Source organism: Gorilla gorilla, chromosome 8, assembly GCF_029281585.2.
Source record: "Gorilla gorilla gorilla isolate KB3781 chromosome 8, NHGRI_mGorGor1-v2.1_pri, whole genome shotgun sequence".
In the NCBI taxonomy this organism is placed as follows: Eukaryota; Metazoa; Chordata; class Mammalia; order Primates; family Hominidae; genus Gorilla; species Gorilla gorilla.
In genome coordinates, this window is record NC_073232.2 from 4,118,865 (window position 1) to 4,137,741 (window position 18,877).

Consider the following 18,877-nt stretch of genomic DNA (forward strand, 5'->3'; position numbering starts at 1 on the left):
ACACCGCCATCTGTATGAACATGCAAATATCTTCACCGCCATCCGTATGAACATGGAAATATCTGCACCGCCATCTGTATGAACATATAAATATCTACACCGCCATCTGTATTAAGATGGAGATATCTACACCGCTATCTGTATAAACATGGAAATAACTACACCGCTATCTGTATAAACATGGAAATATCTACACCGCTATCTTTATGAACATGGAAATATCTACACCGCTATCTGTATGAACATGGAAATATCTACACAGACATCTGGATGAACACGGAAATATCTACACCGCTATCTGTATGAACATGGAAATACATGCACCGCTATCTGTATGAACATGGAAATATCTACACCGCTATCTGTATGAACATGGAAATATCTTCACCGCCGTCTGTATGAACATGGATATATCTACACAGCCATCTGGATGAACATGGAAATATCTTCACCGATATCTGTGAAAACATGCATACATCTTCACCGCTATCTGTATAAACGTGGAAATATCTACACCGCTATCTTTAGGAACATGGAAATATCTACACCGCTAACTGTTTGAACAGGGAAATATATACACCGCTATCTGCATGAAAATAGAAATATCTACACCACTATCTGTATGAACATGGAAATACATACACCCCAATCTGTATGAACATGGAAATATCTACACCGCTATCTGTATGAACATGGAAATATCTACACCGCTATCTGTATGAACATGGAAATATCTTCACCGCCATCTGTATGAACATGGATATGTCTACACAGCCATCTGGATGAACATGGAAATATCTACACCGCTATCTGTATGAACATGGAAATATCTACACCGCTATCTGTATGAACATGGAAATATCTACACAGACATCTGGATGAACACGGAAATATCTACACCGCTATCTGTATGAACATGGAAATACATGCACCGCTATCTGTATGAACATGGAAATATCTACACCGCTATCTGTATGAACATGGAAATATCTTCACCGCCATCTGTATGAACATGGATATGTCTACACAGCCATCTGGATGAACATGGAAATATCTACACCGCTATCTGTGTAAACATGCATACATTTTCACCGCTATCTGTATAAACATGGAAATATCTACACCGCTATCTGTATGAACATGGAAATACCTTCACCGCCATCTGTATGAACATGGATATGTCTACACAGCCATCTGTATGGACATTTAAATATCTACACCGCCATCTGTATTAAGATGGAGATATCTACACAACTAACTGCATAAACATGGAAATATCTACACCGCTATCTGTATAAACATGGAAATATCTACACCGCTATGTGTATAAACATGGAAATATCTACACCGCTATCTGTATAAACATGGAAATATCTACACCGCTACCTGTATAAACATGGAAATATCACCACCACTATCATTATGAACATGGAAGTTTCTACACCGCCATCTGTATGAACATGGAAATATCTTCACCGCCATCCGTATGAACATGGAAATATCTGCACCGCCATCTGTATGAACATATAAATATCTACACCGCCATCTGTATTAAGATGGAGTTATCTACCGCTATCTGTATAAACATGGAAATATCTTCACCGCTATCTGTATAAACATGGAAATATCTACACCGCTATCTGTATAAACATGGAAATATCTACACCGCTACCTGTATAAACATGGAAATATCAGCACCGCTATCTGTATGAACATGGAAATATCTACACCGCCGTCTGTATGAACATGGAAATATCGTCACCGCCATCTGTATGAACATGGATATATCTACACAGCCATCTGTAGGAACATGGAAATATCTTCACCGCCATCTGTATGAACATGGATATGTCTACACCGCTATCTGTATGAACATGGAAATATCTACACAGACATCTGGATGAACACGGAAATATCTACACCGCTATCTGTATGAACATGGAAATACATGCACCGCTATATGTATGAACATGGAAATATCTACACCGCTATCTGTATGAACATGGAAATATCTTCACCGCCATCTGTATGAACATGGATATATCTACACAGCCACCTGGATGAACATGGAAATATCTACACCGCTATCTGTGTAAACATGCATACCTTTTCACCGCTATCTGTATAAACATGGAAATATCTACACCGCTATCTTTATGAACATGGAAATATCTACACCGCTATCTGTATGAACATGGAAATATCTACACCGCTATCTGTATGAACATGGAAATATCTTCACCGCCATCTGTATGAACATGGATATATCTACACAGCCATCTGGATGAACATGGAAATATCTGCACCGCTATCTGTATGAAGATGGAAATATCTACACCGCTATCTGTATGAACATGGATATATCTACACAGCCATCTGGATGAACATGGAAATATCTACACCGCCATCTGTATGAACATGGAAATATCTTCACCGCCATCTGTAGGAACATGGATATATCTACACAGCCATCTGTATGAACATGGAAATATCTACACCGCTATCTGTATGAACATGGAAATATCTACACCGCTATCTGTATGAACATGGAAATATCTTCACCGCCATCTGTATGAACATGGATATGTCTACACAGCCATCTGTATGAACATTTAAATATCTACACTGCCATCTGTATTAAGATGGAGATATCTACACAACTATCTGCATAAACATGGAAATATCTACACCGCTATCTGTATAAACATGGAATTATCTACACCGCTATGTGTATAAACATGGAAATATCTACACCGCCGTCTGTATGAACATGGAAATATCGTCAACGCCATCTGTATGAACATGGATATATCTACACAGCCATCTGTATGAACATGGAAATATCTTCACCGCCATCTGTATGAACATGGATATGTCTACACAGCCATCTGGATGAACATGGAAATATCTACACCGCTATCTGTATGAACATGGAAATATCTACACCGCTATCTGTATGAACATGGAAATATCTACACAGACATCTGGATGAACACGGAAATATCTACACCGCTATCTGTATGAACATGGAAATACATGCACCGCTATCTGTATGAACATGGAAATATCTACACCGCTATCTGTATAAACATGGAAATATCTTCACCGCCATCTGTATGAACATGGATATATCTACACAGCCATCTGGATGAACATGGAAATATCTACACCGCTATCTGTTTAAACATGCATACATTTTCACCGCTATCTGTATAAACATGGAAATATCTACACCGCTATCTGTATAAACATGGAAATACCTTCACCGCCATCTGTATGAACATGGATATGTCTACACAGCCATCTGTATGAACATTTAAATATCTACACTGCCATCTGTATTAAGATGGAGATATCTACACAACTATCTGCATAAACATGGAAATATCTACACCGCTATCTGTATAAACATGGAAATATCTACACCGCTATGTGTATAAACATGGAAATATTTGCACCGCTATCTGTATAAACATGGAAATATCTACATCGCTACCTGTATAAACATGGAAATATCACCACCGCTATCAGTATGAACATGGAAGTTTCTACACCGCCATCTGTATGAACATGGAAATATCTTCACCGCCATCTGTATGAACATGGAAATATCTGCACCGCCATCTGTATGAACATATAAATATCTACCCCGCCATCTGTATTAAGATGGAGATATCTACCGCTATCTGTATAAACATGGAAATATCTACACCGCTATCTGTATAAACATGGAAATATCTACACCGCTATCTGTATAAACATGGAAATATCTACACCGCTACCTGTATAAACATGGAAATATCAGCACCGCTATCTGTATGAACATGGAAATATCTACACCGACGTCTGTATGAACATGGAAATATCGTCACCGCCATCTGTATGAACATGGATATATCTACACAGCCATCTGTATGAACATGGAAATATCTTCACCGCCATCTGTATGAACATGGATATGTCTACACACCCGTCTGGATGAACATGGAAATATCTACACCGCTATCTGTGTAAACATGCATACATCTTCACCGCTATCTGTATAAACATGGAAATATCTAAACCGCTATCTGTATGAACATGGAAATATCTACACCGCTATCTGTTTGAACATGGAAATATCTACACCGCTATCTGCATGAAAAAGGAAATACCTACACAACTATCTGCATATAAATGGAAATATCTACACAGCTATCTCTTTGCACATGGAAATAACTACACCGCTATCTCTATAAACATGGAAATATCTACACCGCCATCAGAATTAAGAAGGAGATATCTACACCGCTATCTGTATAAACATGGAAATATCTACACCGCTATCTGTATGAACATGGAAATATCTACACCGCTATCTGTATAAACACGGAAATATGTACCCAACTACCTGTATAAACATGGAAGTATCAGCACCGCTATCGGTATGAACATGGCAATATCTACACGTATATCTGTATGAACATGGAAATATCTACACCGCTATCTGTATAAACATGGAAATATCTACACCGCTATCTTTATGACCATGGAAATATCTACACCGCTAACTGTTTGAAGAGGGAAATATATACACCGCTATCTGCATGAAAACGGAAATATCTACAGAGCTATCTGCTTATACATGGAAATACCTACACAGCTATCTCTTTACACATGGAAATAACTACACCGCCATCTGTATGAACATGGAAATATCTGCACCGCCATCTGTATGAACATTTAAATATCTACACCGCCATCTGTATTAAGATGGAGATATCTACACCACTATCTGCATAAACATGGAAATATCTACACCGCCAGCTGTATAAACATGGAAATATCTACACCGCTATGTGTATAAACATGGAAATATCTACACTGCTATCTGTAAAAACATGGAAATATCTACACCGCTACCTGTATAAACATGGAAATATCAGCACCGCTATCAGTATGAACATGGAAGTTTCTACACCGCCATCTGTATGAACATGGAAATATCTTCACCGCTATCCGTATGAACATGGAAATATCTGCACCGCCATCTGTATGAGCATATAAATATCTACACCGCCATCTGTATTAAGATGGAGATATCTACACCGCTATCTGTATAAACATGGAAATATCTACACCGCTATGTGTATAAACATGGAAATATCTACACCGCTACCTGTATAAACATGGAAGTATCAGCACCGCTATCGGTAGGAACAATGCAATATCTACACGGTTATCTGTATGAACATGGAAATATCTACACCGCTATCTGTATGAACATGGAAACGTCTTCACCGCCATCTGTATGAGCATGGATATATCTACACAGCCATCTGGATGAACATGGAAATATCTACACCGCTATCTGTATAAACATGGAAATATCTACACCACTACCTTTATAAACATGGAAATATCAGCACCGCTATCTGTATGAACATGGAAATATCTACACCGCCGTCTGTATGAACATGGAAATATCGTCACCGCCATCTGTATGAACATGGATATATCTACAGAGCAATCTGTATGAACATGGAAATATCTTCACCGCCATCTGTATGAACATGGATATGTCTACACAGCCGTCTGTATGAACATGGAAATATCTACACCGCTATCTGTGTAAACATGCATACATCTTCACCGCTATCTGTATAAACATGGAAATATCTACACCGCTATCTGTATGAACATGGAAATATCTACACCGCTATCTGTTTGAACATGGAAATACCTACACCGCTATCTGCATGAAAATGGAAATATATACACAACTATCTGCATATAAATGGAAATATCTACACAGCTATCTCTTTGCACATGGAAATAGCTACACCGCTATCTCTATAAAGATGGAAATATCTACACCGCCATCTGTATGAACATGGAAATATCTACACCGCCATCTGTATTAAGAAGGAGATATCTACACCGCTATCTGTATAAACATGGAAATATATACACCGCTATCTGTATGAACATGGAAATATCTACACCGCTCTCTGTATAAACACGAAAATATGTACACCGCTACCTGTATAAAGATGGAAGTATCAGCACCGCTATCGGTATGAACATGGCAATATCTACACGGCTATCTGTATGAACATGGAGATATCTACACCGCTATCTGTATGAACATGGAAGTATCTTCACAGCCATCTGTATGAACATGGATATATCTACACAGCCATCTGTACGAACATGGAAATATCTACACCGCTATCTGTATGAACATGGAAATATCTACACCGCTATCTGTATGAACATGGAAATATCTACACAGACATCTGGATGAACACGGAAATATCTACACCGCTATCTGTATGAACATGGAAATACATGCACCGCTATCTGTATGAACATGGAAATATCTACACCGCTATCTGTATGAACATGGAAATATCTACACCGCTATCTGTATGAACATGGAAATATCTTCACCGCCATCTGTATGAACATGGATATATCTACACAGCCATCTGGATGAACATGGAAATATCTACACCGCTATCTGTGTAAACATGCATACATTTTCACCGCTATCTGAATGAACAAGGAAATATCTACACCGCTTTCTGTATGAACATGGAAATATCTACACCGCTATCTGTATGAACATGGAAATATCTTCACCGCCATCTGTATGAACATGGATATATCCACACAGCCATCTGGATTAACATGGAAATATCTGCACCGCTATCTGTATGAAGATGGAAATATCTACACCGCTATCTGTATGAACATGGATATATCTACACAGCCATCTGGATGAACATGGAAATATCTACACCGCTATCTGTGTAAACATGCATACATCTTCACCGCTATCTGTATAAACATGGAAATATCTACACCGCTATCTTTCTGAACATGGAAATATCTACACTGCTAACTGTTTGAACAGGGAAATATATACACCGCTATCTGCATGAAAATGGAAATATCTACACAGCTATCTGCATATACACGGTAATATCTACACAGCTATCTCTTTACACATGGAAATAACTGCACCACTATCTGTATGAACATGGAAATATCTACACCGCCGTCTGCATGAACATGGAAATATCTGCACCGCCATCTGTATGAACATATAAATATCTACACCGCCATCTGTATTAAGATGGAGATATCTACACCGCTATCTGTACAAACATGGAAATATCTACACCACTATCTGTATGAACATGGAAATATCTACACCGCTATCTGTTTGAACAGGGAAGTATATAAACCGCTATCTGCTTGAAAATGGAAATATCTACACAGCTATCTGCATATACATGGGAATATCTACACAGCTATCTCTTTACACATGGAAATAACTACACCGCTATCTGTATGAACATGGAAATATCTACACCGCCATCTGTATGAACATGGAAATATCTGCACCGCCATCTGAATGAACATATAAATATCTACACCGCCATCTGTATTAAGAAGGAGATATCTACACCGCTATCTGTATAAAGATGGAAATATCTACACCGCTATGTGTATAAACATGGAAACATCTACACCGCTATCTGTATAAACATGGAAATATCTACACCGCTACCTGTATAAAGATGGAAATATCAGCACCGCTATCATTATGAACATGGAAGTATCTACACCGCCATCTGTATGAACATGGAAATATCTTCACCGCCATCTGTATGAACATGGAAATATCTGCACCGCCATCTGTATGAACATATAAATATCTTCACCGCCATCTGTATTAAGATGGAGATATCTACACCGCTATCAGTATGAACAAGGAAATACCTACACCGCTATGTGTATAAACATGGAAATATCTACACCGCTATCTGTATAAACATGTCAATATCTACACTGCTACCTGTATAAACATGGAAATATCAGCACCGCTATCTGTATGAACATGGAAATATCTACACCGCCATCTGTATGAACACGGAAAAATATTCACCGTCATCTGTATGAACATGGATATATCTACACAGCCATCTGTATGAACATGGAAATATCTTCACCGCCATCTGTATGAACATGGATATGTCTACACAGCCGTCTGGATGAACATGGAATTATCTACACAGCTATCTGTATGAACATGGAAATATCTACACCGCTATTTGTGTAAACATGCATACATCTTCACCGCTATCTGTATAAACATGGAAATATCCACTCCGCTATCAGTATGAACATGGAAATACCTACACCCCTATCTGTTTGAACATGGAAATATCTACACCGCTATCTGCATGAAAATGGAAATATCTACACAGCTATCTGCATATACATGGAAATATCTACACAGCTATCTCTTTGCACATGGAAATAACTACACCGCTATCTCTATAAACATGGAAATATCTACACCACCATCTGTATGAAAATGGAAATATCTGCACCGCCATCTGTATGAACATATAAATATCTACACTGCCGTCTGTATTAAGAAGGAGATATCTACACCGCTACCTGTATAAACATGGAAATATCTACACCGCTATCTGTATGAACATGGAAATATCTATACCGCTACCTGTATAAACACAGAAATATGTACACCGCTACCTGTATAAACATGGAAGTATCAGCACCGCTATCGGTATGAACATGCCAATATCTACAAGGCTATCTGTATGAACATGGAAATATCTACAACGCCATCTGTATGAACATGGAAATATCTTCACCGCCATCTGTATGAACATGGATATATGTACACAGCCATCTGGATGAACATGGAAATATCTACACCGCTATCTGTATGAACATGGAAATATCTACACCGCTATCTGTATGAACATGGAAATATGTACACAGCCATCAGGATGAACATGGAAATATCTACAACGCTATCTGTATGAACATGGAAATACATACACCGCTATCTGTAAGAACATGGAAATATCTACACCGCTATCTTTATGAACATGGAAATATCTACACCGCTATCTGTATGAACATGGAAATATCTTCACCGCCATCTGTTTGAACATGGATATATCTACACAGCCATGTGGATGAACATGGAAATATCTACACCGCTATCTGTGTAAACATGCATACATCTTCACCGCTATCTGTATAAACATGGAAATATCTACAGCGCTATCTTTATGAACATGGAAATATCTACACCGCTAACTGTTTGAACAGGGAAATATATACACCGCTATCTGCATGAAAATGGAAATATCTACACCACTATCTGTATGAACATGGAAATACATACACCACTATCTGTATGAACATGGAAATATGTACACCGCTATCTGTATGAACATGGAAATATCTGCACCGCTATCTGTATGAACATGGAAATATCTACACCACTATCTGTATGAAAATGGATATATCTACACCGCTATCTGTATGAATATGGAAATATCTTCACTGCCATCTGTATGAACATGGAAATATCTGCACCGCCATCTGTATGAACATATAAATATCTACACCGCCATCTGTATTAAGATGGAGATATCTACCGCTATCTGTATAAACATGGAAATATCTACACCGCTATCTGTATAAACATGGAAATATCTACACCGCTATCTGTATAAACATGGAAATATCTACACCGCTATCTGTATGAACATGGAAATATCTACACCGCTACCTGTATAAACACAGAAATATGTACACCGCTACCTGTATAAACATGGAAGTATCAGCACCGCTATCGGTATGAACATGCCAATATCTACACGGCTATCTGTATGAACATGGAAATATCTACAACACCATCTGTATGAACATGGAAATATCTTCACCGCCATCTGTAGGGACATGGATATATCTACACAGCCATCTGTATGGACATGGAAATATCTACACCGCTATCTGTATGAACATGGAAATATCTACACCGCTATCTGTATGAACATGGAAATATCTTCACCGCCATCTGTATGAACATGGATATGTCTACACAGCCATCTGTATGAACATTTAAATATCTACACCTCCATCTGTATTAAGATGGAGACATCTACACAATTATCTGCAAAACATGGAAATATCTACACCGCTATCTGTATAAACATGGAAATATCTACACCGCTATGTGTATAAACATGGAAATATCTACACCGCTATCTGTATAAACATGGAAATATCTACACCGCTACCTGTATAAACATGGAAATATCAGCACCGCTATCAGTATGAACATGGAAGTTTCTACACCGCCATCTGTATGAACATGGAAATATCTTCACCGCCGTCCGTATGAACATGGAAATGTCTGCACCGCCATCTGTATGAACATATAAATATCTACACCGCCATCTGTATTAAGATGGAGATATCTACACCGCTATCTGTATAAACATGGAAATATCTACACCGCTATCTGTATAAACATGGAAATATCTACACCGCTATCTGTATAAACATGGAAATATCTACACCGCTATCTGTATAAACATGGAAATATCTACACCGCTACCTGTATAAACATGGAAATATCAGCACCGCTATCTGTATGAACATGGAAATATCTACACCGACGTCTGTATGAACATGGAAATATCGTCACCGCCATCTGTATGAACATGGAAATATCTACACAGCCATCTGTATGAACATGGAAATATCTTCACTGCCATATGTATGAACATGGATATGTCTACACACCCGTCTGGATGAACATGGAAATATCTACACCGCTATCTGTGTAAACATGCATACATCTTCACCGCTATCTGTATAAACATGGAAATATCTACACCGCTATCTGTATGAACATGGAAATATCTACACCGCTATCTATTTGAACATGGAAATATCTACACCGCTATCTGCATGAAAAAGGAAATACCTACACAACTATCTGCATATAAATGGAAATATCTACACAGCTATCTCTTTGCACATGGAAATAACTACACCACTATCTCTATAAACATGGAAATATCTACACCACCATCAGAATTAAGAAGGAGATATCTACACCGCTATCTGTATAAACATGGAAATATCTACACCGCTATCTGTATGAACATGGAAATATCTACACCGCTATCTGTATAAACACGGAAATATATACCCCACTACCTGTATAAACATGGAAGTATCAGCACCGCTATCGGTATGAACATGGCAATATCTACACGTATATCTGTATGAACATGGAAATATCTACACCGCTATCTGTATAAACATGGAAATATCTACACCGCTATCTTTATGACCATGGAAATATCTACACCGCTAACTGTTTGAAGAGGGAAATATATACACCGCTATCTGCATGAAAACGGAAATATCTACAGAGCTATCTGCTTATACATGGAAATACCTACACAGCTATCTCTTTACACATGGAAATAACTACACCGCCATCTGTATGAACATGGAAATATCTGCACCGCCATCTGTATGAACATTTAAATATCTACACCGCCATCTGTATTAAGATGGAGATATCTACACCACTATCTGCATAAACATGGAAATATCTACACCGCCATCTGTATAAACATGGAAATATCTACACCGCTATGTGTATAAACATGGAAATATCTACACTGCTATCTGTATAAACATGGAAATATCTACACCGCTACTTGTATAAACATGGAAATATCAGCACCGCTATCAGTATGAACATGGAAGTTTCTACACCGCCATCTGTATGAACATGGAAATATCTTCACCGCTATCCGTATGAACATGGAAATATCTGCACCGCCATCTGTATGAGCATATAAATATCTACACCGCCATCTGTATTAAGATGGAGATATCTACACCGCTATCTGTATAAACATGGAAATATCTACACCGCTATGTGTATAAACATGGAAATATCTACACCGCTACCTGTATAAACATGGAAGTATCAGCACCGCTATCGGTAGGAACAATGCAATATCTACACGGTTATCTGTATGAACATGGAAATATCTACACCGCTATCTGTATGAACCTGGAAACGTCTTCACCGCCATCTGTATGAGCATGGATATATCTACACAGCCATCTGGATGAACATGGAAATATCTACACCGCTATCTGTATAAACATGGAAATATCTACACCACTACCTTTATAAACATGGAAATATCAGCACCGCTATCTGTATGAACATGGAAATATCTACACCGCCGTCTGTATGAACATGGAAATATCGTCACCGCCATCTGTATGAACATGGATATATCTACAGAGCAATCTGTATGAACATGGAAATATCTTCACCGCCATCTGTATGAACATGGATATGTCTACACAGCCGTCTGTATGAACATGGAAATATCTACACCGCTATCTGTGTAAACATGCATACATCTTCACCGCTATCTGTATAAACATGGAAATATCTACACCGCTATCTGTATGAACATGGAAATATCTACACCGCTATCTGTTTGAACATGGAAATACCTACACCGCTATCTGCATGAAAATGGAAATATATACACAACTATCTGCATATAAATGGAAATATCTACACAGCTATCTCTTTGCACATGGAAATAGCTACACCGCTATCTCTATAAAGATGGAAATATCTACACCGCCATCTGTATGAACATGGAAATATCTACACCGCCATCTGTATTAAGAAGGAGATATCTACACCGCTATCTGTATAAACATGGAAATATATACACCGCTATCTGTATGAACATGGAAATATCTACACCGCTCTCTGTATAAACACGAAAATATGTACACCGCTACCTGTATAAAGATGGAAGTATCAGCACCGCTATCGGTATGAACATGGCAATATCTACACGGCTATCTGTATGAACATGGAGATATCTACACCGCTATCTGTATGAACATGGAAGTATCTTCACAGCCATCTGTATGAACATGGATATATCTACACAGCCATCTGTACGAACATGGAAATATCTACACCGCTATCTGTATGAACATGGAAATATCTACACCGCTATCTGTATGAACATGGAAATATCTACACAGACATCTGGATGAACACGGAAATATCTACACCGCTATCTGTATGAACATGGAAATACATGCACCGCTATCTGTATGAACATGGAAATATCTACACCGCTATCTGTATGAACATGGAAATATCTACACCGCTATCTGTATGAACATGGAAATATCTTCACCGCCATCTGTATGAACATGGATATATCTACACAGCCATCTGGATGAACATGGAAATATCTACACCGCTATCTGTGTAAACATGCATACATTTTCACCGCTATCTGAATGAACAAGGAAATATCTACACCGCTTTCTGTATGAACATGGAAATATCTACACCGCTATCTGTATGAACATGGAAATATCTTCACCGCCATCTGTATGAACATGGATATATCCACACAGCCATCTGGATTAACATGGAAATATCTGCACCGCTATCTGTATGAAGATGGAAATATCTACACCGCTATCTGTATGAACATGGATATATCTACACAGCCATCTGGATGAACATGGAAATATCTACACCGCTATCTGTGTAAACATGCATACATCTTCACCGCTATCTGTATAAACATGGAAATATCTACACCGCTATCTTTCTGAACATGGAAATATCTACACTGCTAACTGTTTGAACAGGGAAATATATACACCGCTATCTGCATGAAAATGGAAATATCTACACAGCTATCTGCATATACACGGTAATATCTACACAGCTATCTCTTTACACATGGAAATAACTGCACCACTATCTGTATGAACATGGAAATATCTACACCGCAGTCTGCATGAACATGGAAATATCTGCACCGCCATCTGTATGAACATATAAATATCTACACCGCCATCTGTATTAAGATGGAGATATCTACACCGCTATCTGTACAAACATGGAAATATCTACACCACTATCTGTATGAACATGGAAATATCTACACCGCTATCTGTTTGAACAGGGAAGTATATAAACCGCTATCTGCTTGAAAATGGAAATATCTACACAGCTATCTGCATATACATGGGAATATCTACACAGCTATCTCTTTACACATGGAAATAACTACACCGCTATCTGTATGAACATGGAAATATCTACACCGCCATCTGTATGAACATGGAAATATCTGCACCGCCATCTGAATGAACATATAAATATCTACACCGCCATCTGTATTAAGAAGGAGATATCTACACCGCTATCTGTATAAAGATGGAAATATCTACACCGCTATGTGTATAAACATGGAAACATCTACACCGCTATCTGTATAAACATGGAAATATCTACACCGCTACCTGTATAAAGATGGAAATATCAGCACCGCTATCATTATGAACATGGAAGTATCTACACCGCCATCTGTATGAACATGGAAATATCTTCACCGCCATCTGTATGAACATGGAAATATCTGCACCGCCATCTGTATGAACATATAAATATCTTCACCGCCATCTGTATTAAGATGGAGATATCTACACCGCTATCAGTATGAACAAGGAAATACCTACACCGCTATGTGTATAAACATGGAAATATCTACACCGCTATCTGTATAAACATGTCAATATCTACACTGCTACCTATATAAACATGGAAATATCAGCACCGCTATCTGTATGAACATGGAAATATCTACACCGCCATCTGTATGAACACGGAAAAATATTCACCGTCATCTGTATGAACATGGATATATCTACACAGCCATCTTTATGAACATTAATATATCTACACAGCCATCTGTATGAACATGGAAATATCTTCACCGCCATCTGTATGAACATGGATATGTCTACACAGCCGTCTGGATGAACATGGAAATATCTACACAGCTATCTGTATGAACATGGAAATATCTACACCGCTATTTGTGTAAACATGCATACATATTCACCGCTATCTGTATAAACATGGAAATATCCACTCCGCTATCAGTATGAACATGGAAATACCTACACCCCTATCTGTTTGAACATGGAAATATCTACACCGCTATCTGCATGAAAATGGAAATATCTACACAGCTATCTGCATATACATGGAAATATCTACACAGCTATCTCTTTGCACATGGAAATAACTACACCGCTATCTCTATAAACATGGAAATATCTACACCACCATCTGTATGAAAATGGAAATATCTGCACCGCCATCTGTATGAACATATAAATATCTACACTGCCGTCTGTATTAAGAAGGAGATATCTACACCGCTACCTGTATAAACATGGAAATATCTACACCGCTATATGTATGAACATGGAAATATCTATACCGCTACCTGTATAAACACAGAAATATGTACACCGCTACCTGTATAAACATGGAAGTATCAGCACCGCTATCGGTATGAACATGCCAATATCTACAAGGCTATCTGTATGAACATGGAAATATCTACAACGCCATCTGTATGAACATGGAAATATCTTCACCGCCATCTGTATGAACATGGATATATGTACACAGCCATCTGGATGAACATGGAAATATCTACACCGCTATCTGTATGAACATGGAAATATCTACACCGCTATCTGTATGAACATGGAAATATGTACACAGCCATCAGGATGAACATGGAAATATCTACAACGCTATCTGTATGAACATGGAAATACATACACCGCTATCTGTAAGAACATGGAAATATCTACACCGCTATCTTTATGAACATGGAAATATCTACACCGCTATCTGTATGAACATGGAAATATCTTCACCGCCATCTGTTTGAACATGGATATATCTACACAGCCATGTGGATGAACATGGAAATATCTACACCGCTATCTGTGTAAACATGCATACATCTTCACCGCTATCTGTATAAACATGGAAATATCTACAGCGCTATCTTTATGAACATGGAAATATCTACACCGCTAACTGTTTGAACAGGGAAATATATACACCGCTATCTGCATGAAAATGGAAATATCTACACCACTATCTGTATGAACATGGAAATACAAACACCACTATCTGTATGAACATGGAAATATGTACACCGCTATCTGTATGAACATGGAAATATCTGCACCGCTATCTGTATGAACATGGAAATATCTACACCACTATCTGTATGAAAATGGATATATCTACACCGCTATCTGTATGAATATGGAAATATCTTCACTGCCATCTGTATGAACATGGAAATATCTGCACCGCCATCTGTATGAACATATAAATATCTACACCGCCATCTGTATTAAGATGGAGATATCTACCGCTATCTGTATAAACATGGAAATATCTACACCGCTATCTGTATAAACATGGAAATATCTACACCGCTATCTGTATAAACATGGAAATATCTACACCGCTATCTGTATGAACATGGAAATATCTACACCGCTACCTGTATAAACACAGAAATATGTACACCGCTACCTGTATAAACATGGAAGTATCAGCACCGCTATCGGTATGAACACGCCAATATCTACACGGCTATCTGTATGAACATGGAAATATCTACAACGCCATCTGTATGAACATGGAAATATCCTCACCGCCATCTGTAGGGACATGGATATATCTACACAGCGATCTGTATGAACATGGAAATATCTACACCGCTATCTGTATGAACATGGAAATATCTACACCGCTATCTGTATGAACATGGAAATATCTTCACCGCCATCTGTATGAACATGGATATGTCTACACAGCCATCTGTATGAACATTTAAATATCTACACCTCCATCTGTATTAAGATGTAGATATCTACACAATTATCTGCAAAACATGGAAATATCTACACCGCTATCTGTATAAACATGGAAATATCTACACCGCTATGTGTATAAACATGGAAATATCTACACCGCTATCTGTATAAACATGGAAATATCTACACCGCTACCTGTATAAACATGGAAATATCAGCACCGCTATCAGTATGAACATGGAAGTTTCTACACCGCCATCTGTATGAACATGGAAATATCTTCACCGCCGTCCGTATGAACATGGAAATGTCTGCACCGCCATCTGTATGAACATATAAATATCTACACCGCCATCTGTATTAAGATGGAGATATCTACACCACTATCTGTATAAACATGGAAATATCTACACCGCTATCTGTATAAACATGGAAATATCTACACCGCTATCTGTATAAACATGGAAATATCTACACCGCTATCTGTATGAACATGGAAATATCTACACCGCTACCTGTATAAACACAGAAATATGTACACCGCTACCTGTATAAACATGGAAGTATCAGCACCGCTATCGGTATGAACATGCCAATATCTACACGGCTATCTGTATGAACATGGAAATATCTACAACACCATCTGTATGAACATGGAAATATCTTCACCGCCATCTGTAGGGACATGGATATATCTACACAGCCATCTGTATGAACATGGAAATATCTACACCGCTATCTGTATGAACATGGAAATATCTACACCGCTATCTGTATGAACATGGAAATATCTTCACCGCCATCTGTATGAACATGGATATGTCTACACAGCCATCTGTATGAACATTTAAATATCTACACCTCCATCTGTATTAAGATGGAGACATCTACACAATTATCTGCAAAACATGGAAATATCTACACCGCTATCTGTATAAACATGGAAATATCTACACCGCTATGTGTATAAACATGGAAATATCTACACCGCTATCTGTATAAACATGGAAATATCTACACCGCTACCTGTATAAACATGGAAATATCAGCACCGCTATCAGTATGAACATGGAAGTTTCTACACCGCCATCTGTATGAACATGGAAATATCTTCACCGCCGTCCGTATGAACATGGAAATGTCTGCACCGCCATCTGTATGAACATATAAATATCTACACCGCCATCTGTATTAAGATGGAGATATCTACACCGCTATCTGTATAAACATGGAAATATCTACACCGCTATCTGTATAAACATGGAAATATCTACACCGCTATCTGTATAAACATGGAAATATCTACACCGCTATCTGTATAAACATGGAAATATCTACACCGCTACCTGTATAAACATGGAAATATCAGCACCGCTATCTGTATGAACATGGAAATATCTACACCGACGTCTGTATGAACATGGAAATATCGTCACCGCCATCTGTATGAACATGGATATATCTACACAGCCATCTGTATGAACATGGAAATATCTTCACTGCCATCTGTATGAACATGGATATGTCTACACACCCGTCTGGATGAACATGGAAATATCTACACCGCTATCTGTGTAAACATGCATACATCTTCACCGCTATCTGTATAAACATGGAAATATCTACACCGCTATCTGTATGAACATGGAAATATCTACACCGCTATCTATTTGAACATGGAAATATCTACACCGCTATCTGCATGAAAAAGGAAATACCTACACAACTATCTGCATATAAATGGAAATATCTACACAGCTATCTCTTTGCACATGGAAATAACTACACCGCTATCTCTATAAACATGGAAATATCTACACCACCATCAGAATTAAGAAGGAGATATCTACACCGCTATCTGTATAAACATGGAAATATCTACACCGCTATCTGTATGAACATGGAAATAGCTACACCGCTATCTGTATAAACACGGAAATATATACCCCACTACCTGTATAAACATGGAAGTATCAGCACCGCTATCGGTATGAACATGGCAATATCTACACGTCTATCTGTATGAACATGGAAATATCTACACCGCTATCTGTATAAACATGGAAATATCTACACCGCTATCTTTATGACCATGGAAATATCTACACCGCTAACTGTTTGAAGAGGGAAATATATACACCGCTATCTGCATGAAAACGGAAATATCTACAGAGCTATCTGCTTATACATGGAAATACCTACACAGCTATCTCTTTACACATGGAAATAACTACACCGCCATCTGTATGAACATGGAAATATCTGCACCGCC